We start from the raw sequence: 21,480 nt of genomic DNA, 5'->3' as shown, positions 1-21,480 counted from the left end.
AAAAAAAGTCAATAAATAATGTAGTAATAGTAGAGAGGAGACAGAAAAAAATGTAAAAAGCAGTTCAGGAGGTTGAGAAGAATTGCAGCCCAGGAACATTGGGTAGAGACCCGACAGCCTGCCCCACGTTCCTAGCCTGAGACCCTGACGTAGTTACTGATCAGGTCGAAGGGCTGATGATCCTAACGACAGCCGTAGATCGTAGCAAGAGGCTGGGCATTCGTTCAGCAGACTCTCCCCAGGCCGGCTGGAATTTATATCATACATTTCAGAGGAGACTTCATCCCCAAAGTGGTTTAAAAATAAACCTTAAGAGAAAAAGGTCACATCTAGAAATTTTAATTCTACACCTCATTCCCAAACGCTGCTGAACAAAAGATGCATACTTTTCTTTTTTGCTTGGGAGGGGAGAGAGTCCTTTAACAACATCTCCCAGAAGTTGTCATCCCAGGATAGATTTGAGTTAACAAATGGGGCAGAGAACACCACTGACAGATTGGCAGGGAGAAGAGCCTAGGCATCGATCTCCGTAGGATTTCAGAAAACGTGAGCAGGGCTTCCATCAACAGCTGCCCAGAGCACCTCCTTGCAGCCCCTGGCAGCCTGCATGGAGGGAGAGGGGGAGCTGAAAGTCATTGCCACCTTGGTCCCCAGCCTCCCAGTCTTGGGATCGGGAGGTGGGGTCACAGCAAGAGACGCACATCAGAGGGGGCAAGACCCATCTGGCCAGAGGGAAAATCTGTCATTTTCTAAGCCAGTGGGAAAAAGTAAATATTTAATACTGGTCCTACTAAGTTAGTCTATTTCTAGATTTCCCCGAGGTCTTTCTGTTTCCCGTAAGCATTCATTACTTTGTACTTTAAAGTTTAGCCCATATATTTCAAAATTCTCTTTCAAGATTTTTCTGTTCCTTAAGAGGAAGTATATTTAGGCTGAAACATTGCAAAATTAAGGGTTAGGGGAGTGTTCTGAATTAATTATATCCTTTCCTACGTATCTTGCTGTTCATCGAAAGTGTTTTGGGTTCCATGCTGTTTGAAATGCACATCCCAGCATCCCTACGTGGTTCCTTCCGGGACTCTTCCAGGAGACAAATGAATTCTCTCCCAGGACAGGATCCTTCAGCTAAACAGGCAGCCAGACATGAAGAACACGCTATAAATTAGAAAAGAGCTGGTCGTTCTGAATTGATGGCTCCAGAAGTTCAATGAAATATTACTGCCTCAGATAAACTCCACTCTCCCTCGGATCCTGGACATCTCTTTGCTGAAATGCACCTTCTCCTACTTCTTTGCATTGAAGGGAAACGGCTTTTAGAGACTCTACAAGTTATTTGTTGAATAGTAGTATGAGTTTTCCATCTTAGTTTTTTTCTGTGTTGGTAGTAGGGTTCAGAAAGTGTAATTGTCTCTCTCTTTACGTGAAAAAAAAAAAAAGAATGTGTTGACGAATTTAATGGAGCTAAAACTCAAGAGCTAAAGAGAGTTTAAAATGTGGTTCATGTGAGGAGACTCAAGAAAGACGGGCTGGAGAAGCTGATGGTGATGTTTTTCATTGATCCAGGATTTTAAAATATTGAGAAAGATCTGGGTTTTTTTGTTTTTTTTGGTTGCATTGGGTTGCTGTGCACGGGCTTTCTCTAGTTGCGGCAAGCAGGGGCTACTCTTCATTGTGGTGTGCGGGCTTCTCATTGCAGAGCACGGGCTCTAGGTGCACGGGCTTCAGTAGCTGCGGCACGTGGGCTCAGGAGTTGTAGCACCCGGGCTTCAGTAGTTGTGGCTCGCGGGCTCTAGAGCACAGGCTCAGTAGTCATGGCACACAGGCTTAGTTGCTCTGCGGCATGTGGGATCTTCCCAGACCTGGGCTCGAACCTGTGTCCCCTGCATTGGCAGGCTGATTCTTAACCACTGTGCCACCAGGGAAGTCCCAAGAGATGTTCTTAATAACTTCCATATTATGCAGTCGTGATATGGAATGAGGACTTTATGCTCAGTATAAGTGCTGCTAATAGCAAAGCTCAAAATGCACAGAAGCTTTTCTTTTCTGAAAGGTCCTTTGGTGAGAAAACCCACATTCATTCATCCTTATGAATTGTTTTTAATCAGCAGGACAATAGATTTCCATTTTGTTCTTCATTGACAATTAATATATCTTTTAAAAAATGCCTGATCCATGTCTTTTAATTATCCATGCTTCAAATCTATGTATTAAACACCTGGTATAGGCTTAGAAAAGGAAGAATTCCAAAGAAAACATGACACGTAGAGCAGCTACTGTGGATAGAAATGAAATGTGGAACAACGATCGGCAACTACATTAGATTCAGAGTTATGTACCACAAGTCTACTGGATAAATTAAGAGAAGGAAAATTATAGAGCAAAACCTTGAATCTGTAGAGTGCGCGTAAGTTAGGAGGTAAGAGGAAAGGGCGTTATGTGTAAGAGGAAAAACATGAGTAGAGAGATGGAAATTGAAATAGAAGTGGCATATCTATGAGACAGAATTAAAGGTCCATCTGGCACTGGCTTATTTCCTCCTAGGACCCAAGCACAGAGGCCAGGATCACAATTCATTAGCTCAGCTACTTTATTTTACTTAGAAATCCATTTAATACATCAGAATATTCTTTTGGCCGGGAGTGCTGACCAAATTATGTTGGATTCCTGATACATTGTGAGCCAAAACATTTGCGTTATCCAAATCTTCAACTTCAGTGAGGGCTGGACTTCTGATTTTCTCCCCTAAGGGAAAATAAATAACTGAAGAAGAATGTTATCACTGGCAGGCTAAATAATACATCACGTTTCTGTATTTTTTTTAAATCAATCCTTAAGATTAGATAACCACAGAGAGAACTTTAAAATGTCTTTATCATCTGTACTGTATTTTTGCAGAGGATGTTTTCTAAAGGAAAAGAAGATGAGCCTTGGAATAGACTTGATAAAGGGATAAAAGAAAAGGAGGAGATCAAAAGTTCTTGACTTTTTTGAACATTGGTACTTTAAGAAAACGAGGTGACTGACATAGTAGACTGATTATGTTTGACTATGGTGTGGTCTGTTGGGACAACTCGTTTTCGAAGGAGATAAATTTGCTGGGGGTGTGTATATACAATTATTATAGAAATCATCTCTTACAAACCCTTATATAATACCTTAATCCTATGTACATCTCCAAAAAATCATTTTTGGTTAGGATCCAGGCTAAGCCACTCTAACAGAGAGACTCAAAAATACAGAAGCTCCAGCTAAACATGTCTCTCTTTCCCTCTCATGGAACTGTAGCTGGTTAGGCAGGTGGTCCAGGGTCAGCAGGTAACCCTGGGACCCGTCTTGTTACTCTGCCTTGTACCAGGGTGTCATCCTTGCCTGTGTGGACAAAGCTCCCTAGCTTAGCTCTTCCCCTCTCATTCCAGCCCATAGGAAGAGAGAGAGGATGAGTGAAGGCAAGTCATGCTCTTTGAAGCAAGCAGCAAACTCCTGCTCTCCTCCCAGGAGCAAGAACTCAGTCATGTGGCCACGGCCAGGTACCCAGCTGTGGGAGAGGACACGAAAAGTGGGCCGCCGTGATACCTGCTAAAACTTGGTAGCAGGAGGAAAGGGGTTATTTTACTAAAAGAAGAAAGGCAGTATCAGCTCCAGTAGTCATTTGATGTTGTTCAAATATCTTAAATATTCATTGTAATCGCTACCTAATGGGGCATTTTATTCCATTTCAGGGTAACCGTGATTTTTCAGAACTTCTTACATTAAGCAAACATCTCCCTATCTGCAGCATCTGCCCTCCAACTGCATACTAAAAAGTCTAATTTCTCTTCTCTGTGATAGCCTTCCTGTTTTTGAAGTTAACCAACTCTGTACAAGGCCATCCCTTCTCAGTTGTAGGAATAGCAACATTTATTATTATTACAACTGTTGACTGAAAAAAAAAAAGCACAACCTAAAAGTTAAAAGTTATGTTTTATTTGGTGTACAAAACTGAGGACTTAAGCCTGGGACCCAGCATCTCAGGTCACTCTGAGGGACTGCTCCAAAGAAGTAAGAGGGGAAGCCGGGAGACATAGGAGTTTCTGCAACAAAGACCAGGTAGTCGGAATATCAAAAGATGCCTGTTAATTAAAGAAAACCAGACATCTCAAGTTAAGGAGCTTAGTGATTTTCTGTGTATGGGAAGATGCAAGAGTCTGGGCTCACTGAAATCATTGCTTTGATGTGCACCTCAGCTCTCTGGGGCCGGTGTCCTGTGCTTTCCCATCCTAAGTCTCCTCAGGGGACACCATCAGGGGGTAGCTGCAGCGGCTGACTGCTAGATGGGGGCATCTTGCCTCCATCCTGAGTCCCCTCAGGGCTCACTGTCAGGGCGGCTGTAATGTGATGGTTTGATGGCTGCAGCATCCTTTGCTTCCTGATACGGCAGGCAATATTTTTCCTTCACACAACTCATGCTCAGTTGTAACATATCAACGTTGCCACGACCTTCACCATTGCTATCACTTTTTTCCACGTGCGTGCAAGTTTGTCAGCATCCCTTTCGTAATGTAGCGCCCCAAAATGAATATATTCTTCCAAGTTTATTTGCAGGAGAAGAAAGAGAATAATGAGACTATACTTCCCTGGTGCTGGGCACTGAACGTCAACTAATGAAGCCTGGGAGTGTATTAGTTCCTGGAAGGCTCATTGTACTAGCTGGTGAAGTACAAAGAGCACAGGACTTAGAATCAAACAGCCAGAGGTTAAGGGCACACCCCTGCCACTTACCAGCAGCATGACCTTGGGCAAGTTACGTGAGCCTCTCTGCCCATCGGTGCAGCAGCTGACTTTGGGCAGTCCTGTGGCCCACTCAGAGGGACAGGGACGATTCACCGGGCCTCACAGTCAGGGATCGGAGATGCGCTGGTGTTGTTTTGTATCCAGCTATCTGAACCTGGTGGGTGGGCAGGTTCCTGCCATAGAGTCTCCAGAAAAGTAAATAACCTCTAAAAATGGTCTAAAATGGACCTCTGTGATGCCTTCCTTCTGCTTTATGATCAGAGCCTGGAACTTTCCTCAACCGTTGCATCCGAGAACCTTCACATCTTTTCATGGAGACTGTGGGCATCTCCCCATTGGTCCCATTCCCGTCCCTTGCTTTCCTCATCCGTGAGGCAAACGCCATACACCTGCCTGGCCACATCGCTGATGACCTCAAAGGGGACAGTGGTCATCTAAGAGCTTTGTCAGCTGGAGAGTCACATACAAGTGGGAGTTAACGGCTGTGAATCCTAGAACAGTTTTCCTGCCGTTTGGCTGACAAATGCTCTTTGCCATCCTGTCCACAGGCAGCTGGACATTTGGATCCTAGTATTTCATTTTATCATTGTCATCGTTGTTCACCTTCACCTACATTTTCACGATTCCCTTTCTTTGTTCGTCTTCCCTCGTTCCAGCCCCTCGATGCCTAATCCAGTGCCCCTTTCCCAGGGTCTTTCTCCTAAGCAGCCATGCCAGCCAACGACACTGGCAATGTCTGCACAGCCCCAAAGCAAAGGCTCTTGCATGGTGGGGTGTAGGTAAACCAAACTACACACAGAGGGTTTTGTAGGAAGCCCAGTAGTGACAATGAAAGTTGTCAGGGGTTTAGAGGTAGCTGGAGCACTTTTATTCCATTTTAGTGCGGAATTTGTGTACGTGGCAGGTCAAGGAGGCTGAAGACATGCTCGTTGGAGTGAGGGTGGTGCAGAGGGTTGAAATGAGAAGGGGTGAGGTCAGGCCCTGGCTTAGGAAACAGCATGCCGTGTCCCTCCGATAAGAGGCCCTGCTGTGACCCTGTACCTTGATAGTTTGAAAATGTGATAACCAGCATCACCCTCAGAAAGTCTCCCGACTCCCCATGACACCATTGTCCCCTGAGTTGCCTCAGGCTCTCTGGTTGTCCCTCCTCCATCCTTTATGGGCTCGTCTTCCTGTTCATTCCCTGAATGTTGGTGTCACTCAGGGCTCTGTGTTTAGATCTTTCTCATCTCGCACACGGCCTCTTGCTGGGTGTCTGGAGCTCTTCCTTGGGTTCAGTTACCAGCCACGTGTAGTGGTCTCCCGCATCTCTTTCTCCAGGCCCGGCCTCTCCATATATCTAGCCATCCGCTAGATGACCTACTCAGATGCCTGCAGCGCCTCACGTGAGCCCACTGTTTCTGGATCCGGCTCCTCTCCCTGCGTTCTCTGGTCACAGCCCTCCACCTGTCACCCTAGCCAGGACCCAGGAACCACCACTGGCTCTTTCCTCTCCTTCACACATCTGCGTCGAACCCACCAGAAAACCCCAGTCTTCTGTCTCCATCCATCTCGCTCCATGGTCATGGCCATGAAAAGCTGCTTCCGTCTTCTGGGTTATCAACCCCCATCCTAACTGGTCTCTGCGCCATCTGGCTTCCTCCACTCCTGTCTGTTCTCCAAAGGGCAGCTGGGGTGAACTTCCTAAAAAGCACATCTGATTAAATTACTACTGCGCCTCTCAGTGGCTCCCACTGTCCACAGGAAGAAATCCAGACATCTCAGCGCAGCCCATGAGACCTTTCAGGTGCAGCCGCAGCCTAGCTCTGCATTTAATCCCTGCTCTGCCTGCACTCCGCCACCAGCTGTACCTAACTTCTGTGCTTCCAGTTCCCTCTCCCGCCTTGTCTCCCACCCTGTGGAGCCTTTCCAAACATCTGTACTCCACCTTCCACCCTACCTGCCTCCCTGAATATTTTTTTTAATATCACCTCCCGTGAAAATCACTTTTCCGACCTCTTCACCACATCTGAATTAAAGATCATTCCATCTGAAATAATTGTAGAGCAAATTAATTTAGATGAATGATAACTGAATCACTTTGCTGTACACTGGAAACGAACACAACATTGTAAATCAACAATACTTCAATAAAAAAAATAAATTTTCAATTCAAACTTCTAAAGAATGACTTAAGCATCATAAAAAGCATGAACTTAGAGCTAAAAATTGTGCAACATAATGGTGCTATAATATTTAATAACTAGGTAAGATTTATTTGTACTTTTATAGAAAAAACAATTTTCCTCATTGGTTCAGATATTAATTTGGGGAGGATGTGTATTACAAACTTACAAGTCATTTCTTCATAGAAATTGCAGTGAGACTTGCCCCCAACTGTAGCATAATTAATGTCAACTCCTAATGAACGGAATTCTGAATGGATACCTTAAATGTATATTATGTAAAATGAACAAATGCTCCCTGAAAAAGACTGTGTGACTATGTGCTCGAAAACAAGAATGAAGTAAATGAAATAAGTTAAATGAAGCATGTCTGCATCTTTGGCAAAAATAATGTAGATGGTTTAACTTTTTTAAAAATTGCAGTTTAGGGACTTCCCTGGTGGCACAGTGGTTAAGAATCCGCCTGCCAATGCAGGGGACACAGGTTCGAGCCCTGGTCCAGGAAGATCCCATATGCTGCGGAGCAACTAAGCCCATGCACCACAACTACTGAGCCTGTGCTCTAGAGCCCACAAGTCACAACTACTGAGCCCACGTGCCACAACTAATGAAGCCCACGTACCTAGAGCCCGTGCTGCACAACAAGAGAAGCCACCGCAATGAGAAGCCTGCGCACCGCAATGAAGACCCAACGCAGCCAAAAATAAATAAATAAAATAAATAAATTTATTTTAAAAATTGCAGTTCATACTTACTTTGATTTCTCTGTTTCTGCAACCTTCTAAATTTCCCTCTTGGCTACCAGTGTCCATGAAGGTTGTCAATGCAGCCATCAGCTTAATGACAAGAAAAATTGACGTTTATCTCATTCTCAGCCAGTACAGATCACTGCTGGTCTTCGTGAGACGTTAGGTCCAAGACCAATATAGTGGGGCTTCCTAAACACAAATTCCATTAACAGGCTTTGGTTTTAAAATTGGCGTGGCCCATTTTGCTTTCAAATGTTATTTACATAGCAGTCACTTAAAATGTAAGCTTTCTTATCACTTGAACTCAGACTTGAACAAGATTTAGCTTATGATTCTTAGGCTTTGAATCAAAATCTTCTTTCAATTCTAGTTAAATAGTTCTATGTTAATGTTTAATTATCAGAAATGCAAACAAGATCTTCACATTTGCTCTCCATGTTGGGGCAAAATAACCTCTTATTAAAGAATTACAGCCAGCATGTCTAAATGTTGCACTGGATGGTGGTTAATTCCTACCTGGTCATGGTCGGCCCCTAGGTCAAGGTGCCAGCCAGAAGGTCCCCTGCCAAATCCCATGACATCTGCCTTATGTAGGACATGTTCCTAGAGTCCCAGGGTGAATATGCCAGCCCAGCACAGCAGCTTTTTGTCCTTCCCCGGTTCCCATCTGCACCTTCAGACAAGCACTGGTCTCTGGGTCTCAATGGGACTCAGCAGGTAAGACCCCTCTGCCCCAGCAAAGACCCTTGGGAACTCCAGACCACCGTAGAAGGTTCTGAGAAAAGCCACAATAGCAACATGGAGTCATCCCAGGCCATCCTGTGCGATACCATGGGAACCCTTCTCAGGGTGACGGATCTACGGGAAGTCGTGGAGCTCCAGGTACAATGAATCTGCTCTGTCCTCTGAGGCACAGACGTGTCCTGAGATGGAGTGAAGAAGTAGCAGGAAGCCTCAGGGCATCACGGTGAGAATGCCTCTGAGCACTGGGTACCAGAAGACGGTGATGTTAACTGAGGGGGCACCACCTCTGTTCTACTGTCTTGCTTCTCCATGGGCTGCTCACCAAGAAAACATGCTGAGCCTTTAAAACAGATCCTGTAAAGTCATCATGGAAAGGGACAGGACTGTCCTTATTGTCAAGTAGACAGTCATCATGGAAAGGGACCGGGTGGTCCCTATTGTCAAGTAGACAGTTTGTCCAGTGTTCGGCTTATAACGCTGAGGCTCATTATTTTGCTCTACATATCTCAAAGGCCTTCAGAGAGAACAGCATCTACTCAACCACTCTATGAGTGAATTAAAATCCTTCGTTCATAAATGCAGGGATCAAATCAAAGACAAATCAAAGGTCAGAATCCAACCTCTTGACAATCACCAGGGTTCGAAACCAGACTCATTTTACCCCCACTAATAGTCGTGTCCCCGTGTTTCTACAGTTGTGTTCCTGTAGGGCACCCTATCGCCCTACCCACCACGTGAAACGTTGGGATCTTGCACGATGAGCTTGTCTCAAAGAATGCCCAACCACCTGTGCTTGAAACAGAAAAAGGTGGTGTTTCTACAGATAGCAATATTGTATTCACTATTGCCATTTGGATGAGAGAAACAAAGCATAAAACTAATCTTTAAAGATAGACTCTCAGGCTGCGGGTACCATTCAGCCAGTGAGTAATGAGCTTTGATGGGAGTGGAGTCATGCCCTTCACAACCTGAATCACGCAGGACTCTCTTTTCTTACTGCCATGGGATTCATTTCATTGGCCCTTGCCACCACTGCACTCACAAAAGAAGAAATCAATAAGTAATTATGGATAGGGAAGGGGGTGCCTGCGAATTTCCTCAAATGTCCAAACTACAGTGGATGAGAGAGTGGACACAGCGCTCCGTGTTGTCTTTCGCTGCTTCCAGGAGACTGACCTCTATACCTAGATGAACCAGTGGTCCTGACCCCTGTGAACTGAAGTCACATTTCATGCTTCACATCCCTCATCACCCTCACCTGCTGGATATTTAAAAATCAATACTGGATTGCAGCGAGAACGAGAAAGATATTTTGAAATACTGTCAAGGAAAAAAACACAACATGATCAAAATTTTGATCTTTAAGCTTTGCAGCAAGAAGAGCAAGAAATACTTTTATACTCGCTTTAGCATGTTGCCATTTTGAAAATTAAGAGATTTTTACTTGGGGAGTATCTAAGATGGTGATAGAAAGGTGGTAAATCCTCTATAGAAATAAATAAAACGACTGAATGTAGAGCTGTCATTTTAGCAAGGAAATTGCCTACCAGGAATTTATTAATCTTTCTACTGTGCTGGAAAATTCTTCACCAAGAGATGACTGGAAGGACGTGAAGACTTTTGGCCAGACTCTTAAACAACCTGAGTGCAGTGTCCTCAAGACTCAAAATTGTAGCTCCTTGAGTTCTTTCTTTTCTAAATCACTGTGTGTCAAGCTGGGGTCGGAAACAAAAAGGGTGAGGTTAAACTCAGCTATGACACACATTCGCGTGTTGATTTTTATATCGACAAATAAGGTCCTCCTTCATGAGGTCCCGTAACCTCTTGGAGACAATTCGCAGACACTAATCATATGATATCTGTCCAAAAACAAAGGCACAAATGGGAACAGAAGCAAAAATCAATTCTGCAAAAGTGGAAATCGATGCACATGGCAGTTTCTAAACAAGAAGTGAGTAGTTAGAGCTGTTGTGGGACTGGACCTCCAAGTTGGGGAAAATCCTCGCGAGCGGTGTCCAAGCTGAATGTTTCCTTCCTGCCTCTGCTCTGCCAGGTGGCTTTACTGTAACATTTTAAATCAGAACCTCCGAAAATACCCCAGAGACAAAAGGCAGAGGAAAAGGATTGAATCAGGAACTCGAAAACTCGCTAACCTTTTTTTTTTTTCTTGGAAGTATAATTGATTTACAATGTCGTGTTAGTTTCAGGTGTACAGCAGGGTGATTCACTTATACATATATATACAGTTACATATATATATGTATGTATACATACACGTACATACATATATATGTACGTGTATGTATATTCTTGTTCAGATTCTTTTCCATTATAGGTTATTGCAAGATATTAAATGTAGTTCCCTATGCTCTACAGTAGGACCTTACCTTGTTGTTTATCTCTTTTATATATATTAATATGTATCTGTTAATCCCAAACTCCTAATTTATACACCGGCCTTTCCCCTTTGGTAACCATAGTTTGTTTTCTATGTCTGTGAGTCTATTTCTGTTTTGTAAATAAGTTCATTTGCCTCATGTATTTAAATTCTACATGTAAGTGATATTAAATGATATTTGTCTTTGTCTGACTTTCTTCACTTAGTATGATCATCTCTAAGTCCATCCATGTTGCTGCAAATGGCGTTATTTCATTCTTTTTTATGGCTGGGTAATATTCCATTGTATATATGTACCACATCTTCTTTATCCATTCACCTGTTGATGGGAGAGGACAGATCTATCATCTATCATCTATCCTTTAGGTTGCTTCCATGTCTTGGCTACTGTAAACGGTGGTACTGTGAACATTGGGGTGCATATCTCTTTTCAAATTAGAAAAGAAACTCACTAAGTTTAATGTAAATCTACCACCATTCTTGTTGTTTACTTTGGGCAGTTCATTCAAACTCACCCTACCTTTTCAGTGGATCCCAGTAGATAGGATAAACTACTCTAAGAGAGCCTTAATTTGACTGGGAAGAAAGAACATGATCAATTTCTTCTCTCTTCCTGCCTCCATCTGCCCCCACCCCCCACCCTCTCAGAAGCTGTTCCTTCCTATGTCCCCATGCACCCCCCCCCCATCAGGCTCTGGCAGGGAAGGGGGATGAGCAGAGAGGAGAGAGAGCCCGGCCCATGAGGTTGTAGCCTGGCATTCGTATCCCGCCTATCCCCACATGCTGGCTCCTTCTCTCATGGGGGCAGTAGTGTAGTTTGCTCACCAGTACCAGCTTCCAACTGAGGACTTCTGGCCTGGACCTGGCCGCCTCCAGCTAACTGCTCCGAACTCTCCATCCACCTCAGGCTTCTGCTACTCCACTGCACATAGACCAGAGTGGATACAGATTTTGCGCCCTGTAGCTTAGGTAGTTTGGGTAATTCTGTTTAAGAAGAATATACTTTATGAATATAAAATTTCCTACAGGCCTTGGAGGGGGGTCATGCAGTGGACAGGCCTGAGACCTAAGCTTCTTAAGCTCCATGGTTGGTCCACCTCTGGCACTGAGTCTGTGCATCACCCTGATAATGGTACTGCAGACACCAGTCCCGGCGACCCCCAAACTCCAGAGAGCCTGTGGTCAGGCAGAATAAGGAGTTCACTTCCTGGGCTTCAGGAGAGGAAGGATGGGGGATGCCCAGCCCATTGACTGCCTCCGAGGAAGCCCTCCCCACTGGCATTCTCCACCCACTAGTGAATTCTCAGCCTAATCTTATATAATCTGGAGATGGAGCATGTCTTAATGCTGCAGGACCTTATTTTGTCCTCCACTTTCACAACTGTGAATGGATGATCTAATTCTTTATTTTGAGGATATATATGGAGCAATGGGGCATCTGGTATTCACTGCTTTGGGACCTTAGCCAAAACACAGACAATGGAAGAAAATTATATTCACATCCTATCGCAGTACGTTGTTGCAGGTATTTAATCATCTTAAGTTGTCCACAAGTCTAATCAATTGTGTCTAGCACACCCCCAAATAAACATGGCTTTAAAACAAATTCATTGCTCTCTGTTAGTTTCCTATTGCTGCATTAGCAGATTACAGCAAACTTAGTGGCTTCAAGAAACACAAATTCATGATCTTACAGTTCTCGAGGTCAGAAGTGCAAACTGGGTTTCACTGGGCTGAAATCAAAGTGCTGGTTCTGGATGCACCCCTTCCTGTAGCTGTCTAGAGAATCTATCTCCTTTTCCAGCTTCTGGAGGCTGCTACTCTCCTTGGCCAGTGGCCCCTTCCTCCATTTTCTAAGCCATCAGCATAGCTCCTTTGATTTTCTTTCTCTGCTTCTATGGTCACATCACCTTCTCTAAATGCCACCCTCTTGCATGTCTCTTTAAGGACCCTTGTGATTGCATTGGGCCCACTCAGATAATTCGGAGTAATCTCCCTCTTTCAATATCTTTAACTTAATCACACCTGCAGAGTCCCTTTGCTACATAAGGTAGCCTATCACAGGTTCTAGGTAACTAGGACATTGATATCTTTGGGGGAGGGGTGCATTATTTAGCTGGATCTCCATCACATGGCCATACAAACTGTAAGGCAGGCTGGGACATGTGGTCCAGGTGTGTGTCTAGGAAGAAAAGTAAATGGATTTGTAGCAGTTCTGGCCACATCCTCCTCCCTTACACGATCTCCTCCCAGGCTTCTCCACTGCCGCTCTCCCCTGGGTGTTCTCTGAACTTGCAAGCCTCCATCTCAGTCTTTTTTGCAGACTCCTGGTCTTCCCTGAGGCACCTTTGCTTTTCATCCTATACCGTCTAGTGGAGATGACCTCATCTGGCCCATGGTTGTTTGTTTGTTTGTTTTAATAAATTTATTTATTTACTTATTTTTGGCTGCGTTGGGTCTTCATTGCCTTGTGGGCTTTCTTTAGTTGTGGCGAGCGGGGGCTACTCTTCATTGTGGTGTGTGGGCCTCTCATTGCCGTGGCTTCTCTTGTTGTAGAGCACAGGCTCTAGGTGCGTGGGCTTCAGTAGTTGTGGCACGTGGGCTCAGTAGTTGTGGCTCATGGGCTCTAGAGCGCAGGCTCAGTAGTTGTGGAACACGGGCTTAGTTGCTCCACGGCATGTGGGATCTTCCCGGACCAGGGCTCGAACCTGTGTCCCCTGCATTGGCAGGCAGATTCTTAACCACTGTGCCACTGGGGAAGCCCCTGGCCCATGGTTTTTAAATACATTTGAAGGCCAATGGCATCCACATTTATTTCTCTGTGTGGTCCTCACTCCTGAACTCTAAGCTTACACATACACAACAACCCATGTGACATCTCCACTGAACTAGCTCACAAGCTCTAACCTTCCACACATCTAACACGTACCTCTCAATATCTTCCCCAAATCTATTCTTCCTCCATTGTTGCCCATCTCTATAAAGAGCACCTAACCCATCTGGTTGTTCTTTCCAGAATTCCAGGAGTTATTTAATACCTCCTTTTTCCTTATCCCATTACACTTGGCACCAAGCCCTGCTGATTCTATACTCTGAATGTCTCTCAAATCCACCTACCTCTCCCATCCTTATTTTCACATCATCTGTCCCTAGGCCTGATGAGATTGCTGCCTGCTTGGTTTCGTGGAATCTCCTTCACCATCTTCAATCTCTTTTCCCTTAAAAATTCAGAATACACTTTTATAAATCCAAACTTGGCCCAGTCAGTCTCCTGATTAAAACTTCTCAGTGGCTTCCAGTTTCTCTCACTTTCCTACCCTTCTCTCCAAGCTCACCTTCCTCAACCTCAGTGCCTTTGCACTGCATGGGCGAAGGTTCATTCCCCAGCCGAGAATGCCTTCCCTCCCCTCCCACTAAGCCTGGCTATTTCAATCTCAGTTTGTCTCTTCCCCAAGGTAACCTCTCTCTCCAACTCTCCAAGGCTAGTAAAGATCCCTTATAATAACCTGTGCCTTTTTCTTCCTGGCTCTTTCAGAAATGCAATGTGATATAATCCTATTTTAAATGTCCATCTCCCCTTTATCTTCCCCTCAGGAGCCATGCCTGTCTCTGTTCTCGCCCCTGTACCCAGCACAGGTACTTACTAATGTTTATTAAACACATCCAACCATGTAGCTACCCCAGAGTTTAAGATCAGCAGAGGGCTCATTCCATGACTCTGCTTCCATTTCCATGGTTTAAGGCATTCTGAAGCAGCGCGGAATGTGCAGACATTGAGGTTGGGACCCAGGGTGAGCTTTGAACGTGTTGGCCGCTGATGAGTATAGATGCAAAATACCTGGCTTTTCAAATGTCAGAATGACGTTGCTGCTAGAAGCCAGACATTTGGATTTGTCAACGTGAAGATGGGACTTTGCACAGTTTCACACCAAATGTAACTTTGCAGCACTAGCTGGAACACAAAGGCCATTGTTAAAGATTATCCACATCAGATCTTTGTTTGAAGGCCTCCAAAGTGATGCCAGGGAAACAAAAGGCCTGAGCCGGTCTTATTTCAATTGGCCAGGTGGTTTTCTGCATTCCGTTTGGCACCCGTTAACGACTGGTAGTTAACCATGATATACTTTCTTTGACCAAATTATATCAATTTCTTTCCAACTTGTCAAATCTTCTCAGTAATATTGTTTCTTTAGAATTAGTTCAATGGTAATAAATTGAATTCCTAAAATGGATTTACTCAGTATTTGCTTTTAAAAGATGGTACATACTGCAGAAGACTCTTATCCTTATGTATCCTTAAGTAGCCAAATCAATTTAATTAAATTTCATTAGAAGCACCAGAGCTGAAACAAACTAATGAAAGTAACCGGGTATGTCAGGTGGTATTTACTTCTGCAAATACTTCCTTGTGGCCCTTAAGATTTAGTTTAAATATTTAACTCTAATAGCTTTTGGAATTGTTGATGGAATTAGTTTTAATGAATCTTTAACAAACAGTTTACCTTAAAAATAGATGGAAGCTTGTTTTATTAGAGCCAAGAGGAGCTGTGGTTTCATCGACAGGCAAAATCTGGCTTGGTCTTCAATCACACAGACTCTGAATATTCTATTTCCATGTTTTTCTCTATAATACCTTTTACTGAAGTAAGGAGGATGTTTGTATAACTACCGCTAATTTGGAATCTTTTCTTTCTCTTCATGTGATTACATCAATAGGTGTATTCCACTTAAAAAATGACTGGAAAACTGGCACAATATTGAGGAATCACGTTTTCTTAAGTGAGCAGTAGCTCAGCTGGTTACCTTTTTCAGCAGATGGCAACAACTCAGGTTTTAACTTTCACTTGAAAAATAGGTTCCTGACGAAGTGATTGAAGTACAAGCTCTAAGTGTTCTGGGTTGAATGAGTGGATGAACTTGGTTTGCTTTAAGCCCCAAGGATTTTCACCACACTTTCTTTATGTCTTAAGTCATCATAGCAAATTAGAATTGACAAGCTCTATGGGCCGAGAGACTTCAAGGACAGTTTAACACAAAAAGCTTGTATTTGTTACTTCAGAACTAAAGAGACTCTGTATGCCTCCTGAGAAATCCTTGTTTAGATGCCAGATAAATCTTATCAAATTAAGGAAGCTCCAGAGCTGTTTTCAAAGAGAGGAAAAACATATACTGGCATAACAGTGTCTTAGTATCTATTTCGGGGAGCCAGTTAATATCCTCAGTGGAAAGAAAAACTATTCTCCATTTTCAATGTTAATTATTTTCTGAAGCTTTTGTCCAAGTCAGAGATGTCACTTATCACTAGAAAAGATTTGTTACATCTAAATTCTAAGTATAGAAGATAAAGATTCCAAAACTCACTTTGAAAACAGAACTGCAGATGGGAACCTCCCAGTTTAACTTATCCATCACAGCTGTAGATATTCACTAATTTTGTCACTTTCCACCCCACCGTTGTCTAGTCACTGAAGGGCACCTCTTCGAGAGGCCAGAGATCACAACAAAGTAACATGAAATCCCATGCCCTATTTGTTTGGTTTTTTTTCAATTTTTATTGGTGTATAGTTGATTTAAAATGTTGCATTAGTTTCTGCTGTACAGCAGGGTAAATCAGTTATAAGTATACATATATCCACCCATGCCCTGTTAATCTCATCTCCTGAAGCACGTTGATGAAGATTTGGTATTTAACCCCTTTTCTCTAGCCTCCCTCATCAGCAGATTCTCCGAACAGCCCTTGAGGTATTCACTCTTCCTCTCCACTTTCACCCTAAACTCTTTGTTACGCAGATTGAACAAGTTCTCTCCCTAATCTCTTTTCCCTCCTTGTCCAGCTGGCAGTGTCCTTCTCCATCCCTTCTCTAATCCAGCGCTAGGGACGGGGCCCACTGCCCTGCTCCGCTGGCAGTGACAGGATGCTCTTTGGCGGTCAGGGAGGAGAAGGTCTGGGAACACTCCCGCCTGGCTCATTTCATTCCATCACAGCCACATGCCCTGCACACCTCCTGTTGGCATGCACAGCGCCCTGTTCCTGCTCCAGTGCAGCGACCCCGGTCATCAGTGTTCCATGCCCAGTAATGTTCCCACAAGGTGACCCCCTCCAGAAACCAGCCCATCAGTCCAGTGGACACAAGTCACACCTCACAGCAGGTGTGGGCTCCTATACCCAAACTGAAGGACATTGGAGCATATCTAATGAGAAATGTGATGTGCTCTCCCTTCTCCTCCTTTTTCCCCAGCTCTCCTAAGGATTGTGTTTGGGGAAAACTGAGTGCATTTGCTGTGGACAGCGGCTCGTGTTTTCTGAGCTGCAGGATGCAAGAAGCAGTAGAGATTGGGGGCAGGGCATGTGCAAGAGGTAAAGATATACGTGCTCTGGGAGCTGTGAATGGAATCAGAACCAAGCCAGGCCCAGATGTGGCAGGTATAATGATGCACCAGAATTATTTACAAGATTGGTTAAAGAGGAGACAATTTTATATACCTCGCATTGAAACATGGGGAACGGAGAGAAATTACCATTTCACGTAGAGTAGGCAATCCGTAAGCTACTTTTTTCTTTCTTTCTTTTTTTTTTTTTTTTTTTTTTTTTTTAGGTACCAGTTTACCTAAACCAACACTGCCTTCAGCCCAGCAGTAAGTATGTCGTAAAGGACAGATATACCAACAGCAGCAGATGAGACTGATGAGGTTGCTCTAAGCTAAAATTAAGAAAACAAAAAACTGTAAGGCTCTGATAACCTTCACTTGTTATAGAACTGTAAGAGTGTAAGAACTGTGGAGTTAGCAGTAAAGACTATGGCATTGATTATCATTGCATTTATAACAATTAATGCGGTCATCTTAAATCATTGAATCCATCTAGCAGCATTTATTAGGCACTTCGGTATTGCAGCTACTAGGCTAGAGACCAGGAAATAATAAGGCCCAGCCCAGCTTCACAGCTGGGCAGACGGACAGGCTTGCAGCAGACATAAGTGTGAGGTCATAGCATTTTGTTCATAGCAGGCAAGGAAAACCATAGCTGTATTGCTAAAAGCTCCCCTAAACCTTGGAGGCATAATTCATTTAGCAAGAGCGATTGAATGAACACGTGCTGCCTGCCTTCTGTTTACCTAGCACAAAACTGAGCCGCGAGAGTAAGATTTGACAGAAAAAGAGAAGGTGTTGTGTCAGGTCTCAGAGCTGCCTGATCAAAGGTGGAGACTGGGAAATTGAGTCACGTGGTGACTGCTGGTTAATCGGGTGTGACTGGGGCTCATTGCGGCAGGCGGGATCGGGGGGCACCTCTCTGCTCTGAGGTTGGACCTATTTTTGTTCCTGTAGAAGTCAGTGCCTTATCTGACACTGTGAAATGGAGTCGAAGACCTAAGGGCCTCCTAGGATCGAGCCCTCTACAATGTATTCTGTATCCCTATTAGTCACTGCCAAATATGCGTGGAAACTCCAAGCCAGTGGTTCCCAGCCACGCTATTCATGAACATCACCTGAGTGCTTTTGAAAATACCAACGCCCAGACCTTACTCAGAACAATTTCAACAGAATCTCAGAGCCCGAGGCCCCGGCAGGACTATATTTAAAACTCTCCGAGCTGACTGAATCATTTTGCCCTTATTTTATGGAAAAGAAACCGAGACAGAGCTGACCAGTCATCGTGGTCCTAATCGGTCGTGGGACAGAAGGGCTGACTTGAACAATTATCTAATTCCACCTCTCTCAACAGAGATACCCAAGGTGAAAGCAGGTTTGAGCCTTGACAAACAGCTCTATTCATTTCTTTGCACACAAACCTAAGATATTCACGTGCTCATCTGAATTGAATGTCCTGCACGATTTCCAGAATAAGAGGCTATGGGGCGGGTGTGTGCTGTACTAGCCTCGTGTAGACAGGTCTGAAAACCACTTAGCCCCTTCATCTGGGCTCTGTTGGCGGAAGTCTCTCCAGTAACACAGTCTTCGTGGAGATGTTTATGGGATGGTAAAAAATATATATATAAAGGAGATGGTTATAAATTCAGGGACCTCGGAACACTTAAGGGAAAGATCTGTAGGAAATAGAGTGGCCACCATGTCGTCAAACTGTGAGGACCCAATGGTCATGAGGCTGTGAACAAAGTTACCTTGATTCTCGCACTTTCTGGACCATTGAGAGTAACGACGAAGATGAGAATAGCTTTGGGGAATAAAGCAATTTCATAAAGAAACACGCCGGGAACTTTCTGAAACTGGTGAAACTGGTGGAAGGACAGTAAAAGGATAAGATAAAGAAAATCAGATTATTTCTGGTGGCAATTTAAAGTTCCATGACTTTGAAATCCTCTTCTCTTTTGGATTTCTATCTCTTATACTTGGAACAATTTAACAACCTCCGGTTTTAAGTTTAATATGTTAAAAATAAAAACCAATCTGAGGTGCAGATATCATATCACATTTTTGACACCTTGGCTGTGTCTTGAGCTGAAGGGCACAACTTTGCGGTCATTTTGCTGGAGGTGAAAGGCAGATATTAAAAGAGTTCTTTATCATCAATATTAAGGATTAACGGCCCTGCCCTAGTTACTGTGGCTATTCTTCATTCTGTTTCCTTCCTTGAACTTTCTTATCTAAGCCAAAGGGATGGTATGAAGGGGAACTGGGGTTAAGCACCCAATAGAATTTGGGGAACAACCTCTGGTCTACAGAGACTTAAAAGGCTAAAAAGAAAATATCATCATCAAAGAGACAAATAGGGCTTCTCTGGTGGCGCAGTGGTCAAGAATCTGCCTTCCAATGAAGGGAACACAGGTTTGAGCCCTGGTCCAGGAAGATCCCACATGCCGCGAAGCCACTAAGCCCCTGTGCCACAACTACTGAGCCTGCGCTCTAGAGCCCACGAGCCACAACTACTGAGCCCGTGTGCCACAGCTACTGAAGCCCGCGTGCCTAGAGCCCGTGCTCCACAACAAGAGAAGCCACCGCAATGAGAAGCCTGCACACCGCAACAAAGAGTAGCCCCAGCTCGCTGCAACTAGAGAAAGCCTGCGCACAGCAATGAAGACCCAACACAACCAAGAATAAATAAATTTATTAAAAAAGAGGCAAATAATGATTTTAAAGCTATGTGCCCAAGTTGTGTGTGTTTCTGTAAACCACTTTCAAGTCTTTCTGCATAACAGTGGGAAGTAAATGAATCAGGTTTTATTGCAGGCTGGCTAGATAACAAGTATGTCCATGGCTGGTTGGTTAAAAGAAATGTTAGCTCAGCAATAACTTTCCCAAAGAAAATATATCTTCATGCCCTACTTCTTTCGAAAGCAAAACATTTTTTTTTTCAGTAGAATGACTAAAAATTTCATGCAGTAAAAGATGTCAAGGGTCATGAGATCTACCCTCCAGGTAGTTATTCAGCATCACTAAAACGAGTGTAGATTTACCTGTACCCTGGTCTCTAGCATCCAAGGTTACACTTTTCCATGATGTGTGGGAGGATGTGCCATCAGAACTAAACCTGAGGTCCCTTCTGGGCATTGGTGACGGTAGTGATGTTGGAAGTCTTTGTTTAGTCATCACACCTTTCACTCTGCATCAGGGAATGAGGGGGAAGATGGATATGGAGTGGGAACCAGGTCACCTTCCTTGCTCCTCCAGGGGCTCCCAAGCTGTGGCTCAGGAAGCTGCTCTAATCCAGAGCCTTAACTGGGTTTCCACTCTGCCCCGTTCCCCAGGCTCCCCCTTCCCACCTCCATTCAAAGTTTCTGTGCCCACATGCATACGATTACCGGCCATAAGCAGAGGTGTCTGGCTGGGGCGACATTCTCGGTGCCTCTGACACACTCCCTGTCATCCTCAGGTGTCCGCTGATCCCATCACCCACAGACAAGTCACCTGCAAGACTCGCCTCTGTCATGTGATTGTATTCTCAGAAATGGGTCTTATAAAGGACTTGAAATCTTTTTCTGGTGCTTTCTTATGAGTTTCTTCCTTCATAAGAAGTTTTATTATTACAACCATTTTGCTGACACTTCCAGATGAAGTGTCACATCATCAATTGTGAACCGTTGAGCAAAACATCTCCACTCACCTGCGTAAGAGGGAGATGCTGAGTACAGTGCTACTTGCCAAGTAAAACCAGACCTAGAGTTATACCACCTTTATGTCTGGTGTCTCCTTTGGTCTTAGGACATATCAGATATTAGCCCATATTCTTATTATGAAATACCTTGCCCACCTTTCATAACATATGGAGTATCATGACTTATTCATGACCAAAGAAGCCAAGGGTTTGATGAAAACAATTTCCTGAGCCACTCCTTGGAACCCTGCCCCCCATGCAAAGAATATCTTCTAAATTGCAAGTGAGACAAACATAAAATTATCTGCCTCTGTTTGGTCATGTTTAAGGATTTTTGCTGTCAACAAAGCATTCCCTTCACAAGAAAGGAACATCTTCTTAAAACAAATTTTTTAATTGTTCCTGTATGTGAGTAATGGTAATGGGTCCATTCACTTCTGAAGTACGTTACAGGCTTCTGTAAGACTGCTTCCGCCCTGTGCATGCTGCCATCCTCCGGAGGGTTTAAGGGACATGCCCAGAATTCCTGCAGAGACAGTACATTTTCTCCTCCTGCCCTGACACCTGCCTGTTACCATGGCTCCCACCCTTCCTGGAAGAGGT

At 44.0% G+C, this 21,480-nt stretch overlaps 1 protein-coding gene across 2 annotated transcripts in view; it reads left to right on the top strand.

Moving 5' to 3' along the window:
- CTNND2 (catenin delta 2) overlaps positions 1 to 21,480 on the top strand; it is a gene marked incomplete at its 5' end in the record, with an annotated part of 935,921 nt that overhangs the window by 892,212 nt on the left and 22,229 nt on the right. The gene's annotated exons all lie outside the window — the stretch shown is intronic.

Source organism: Grampus griseus (genome assembly GCF_964374135.1).
Source record: "Grampus griseus genome assembly, chromosome: 3".
Classification (NCBI taxonomy): Eukaryota; Metazoa; Chordata; class Mammalia; order Artiodactyla; family Delphinidae; genus Grampus; species Grampus griseus.
Note: the sequence above shows the minus strand (reverse complement) of the source record. Positions and strands in the feature narration are given on the sequence as shown.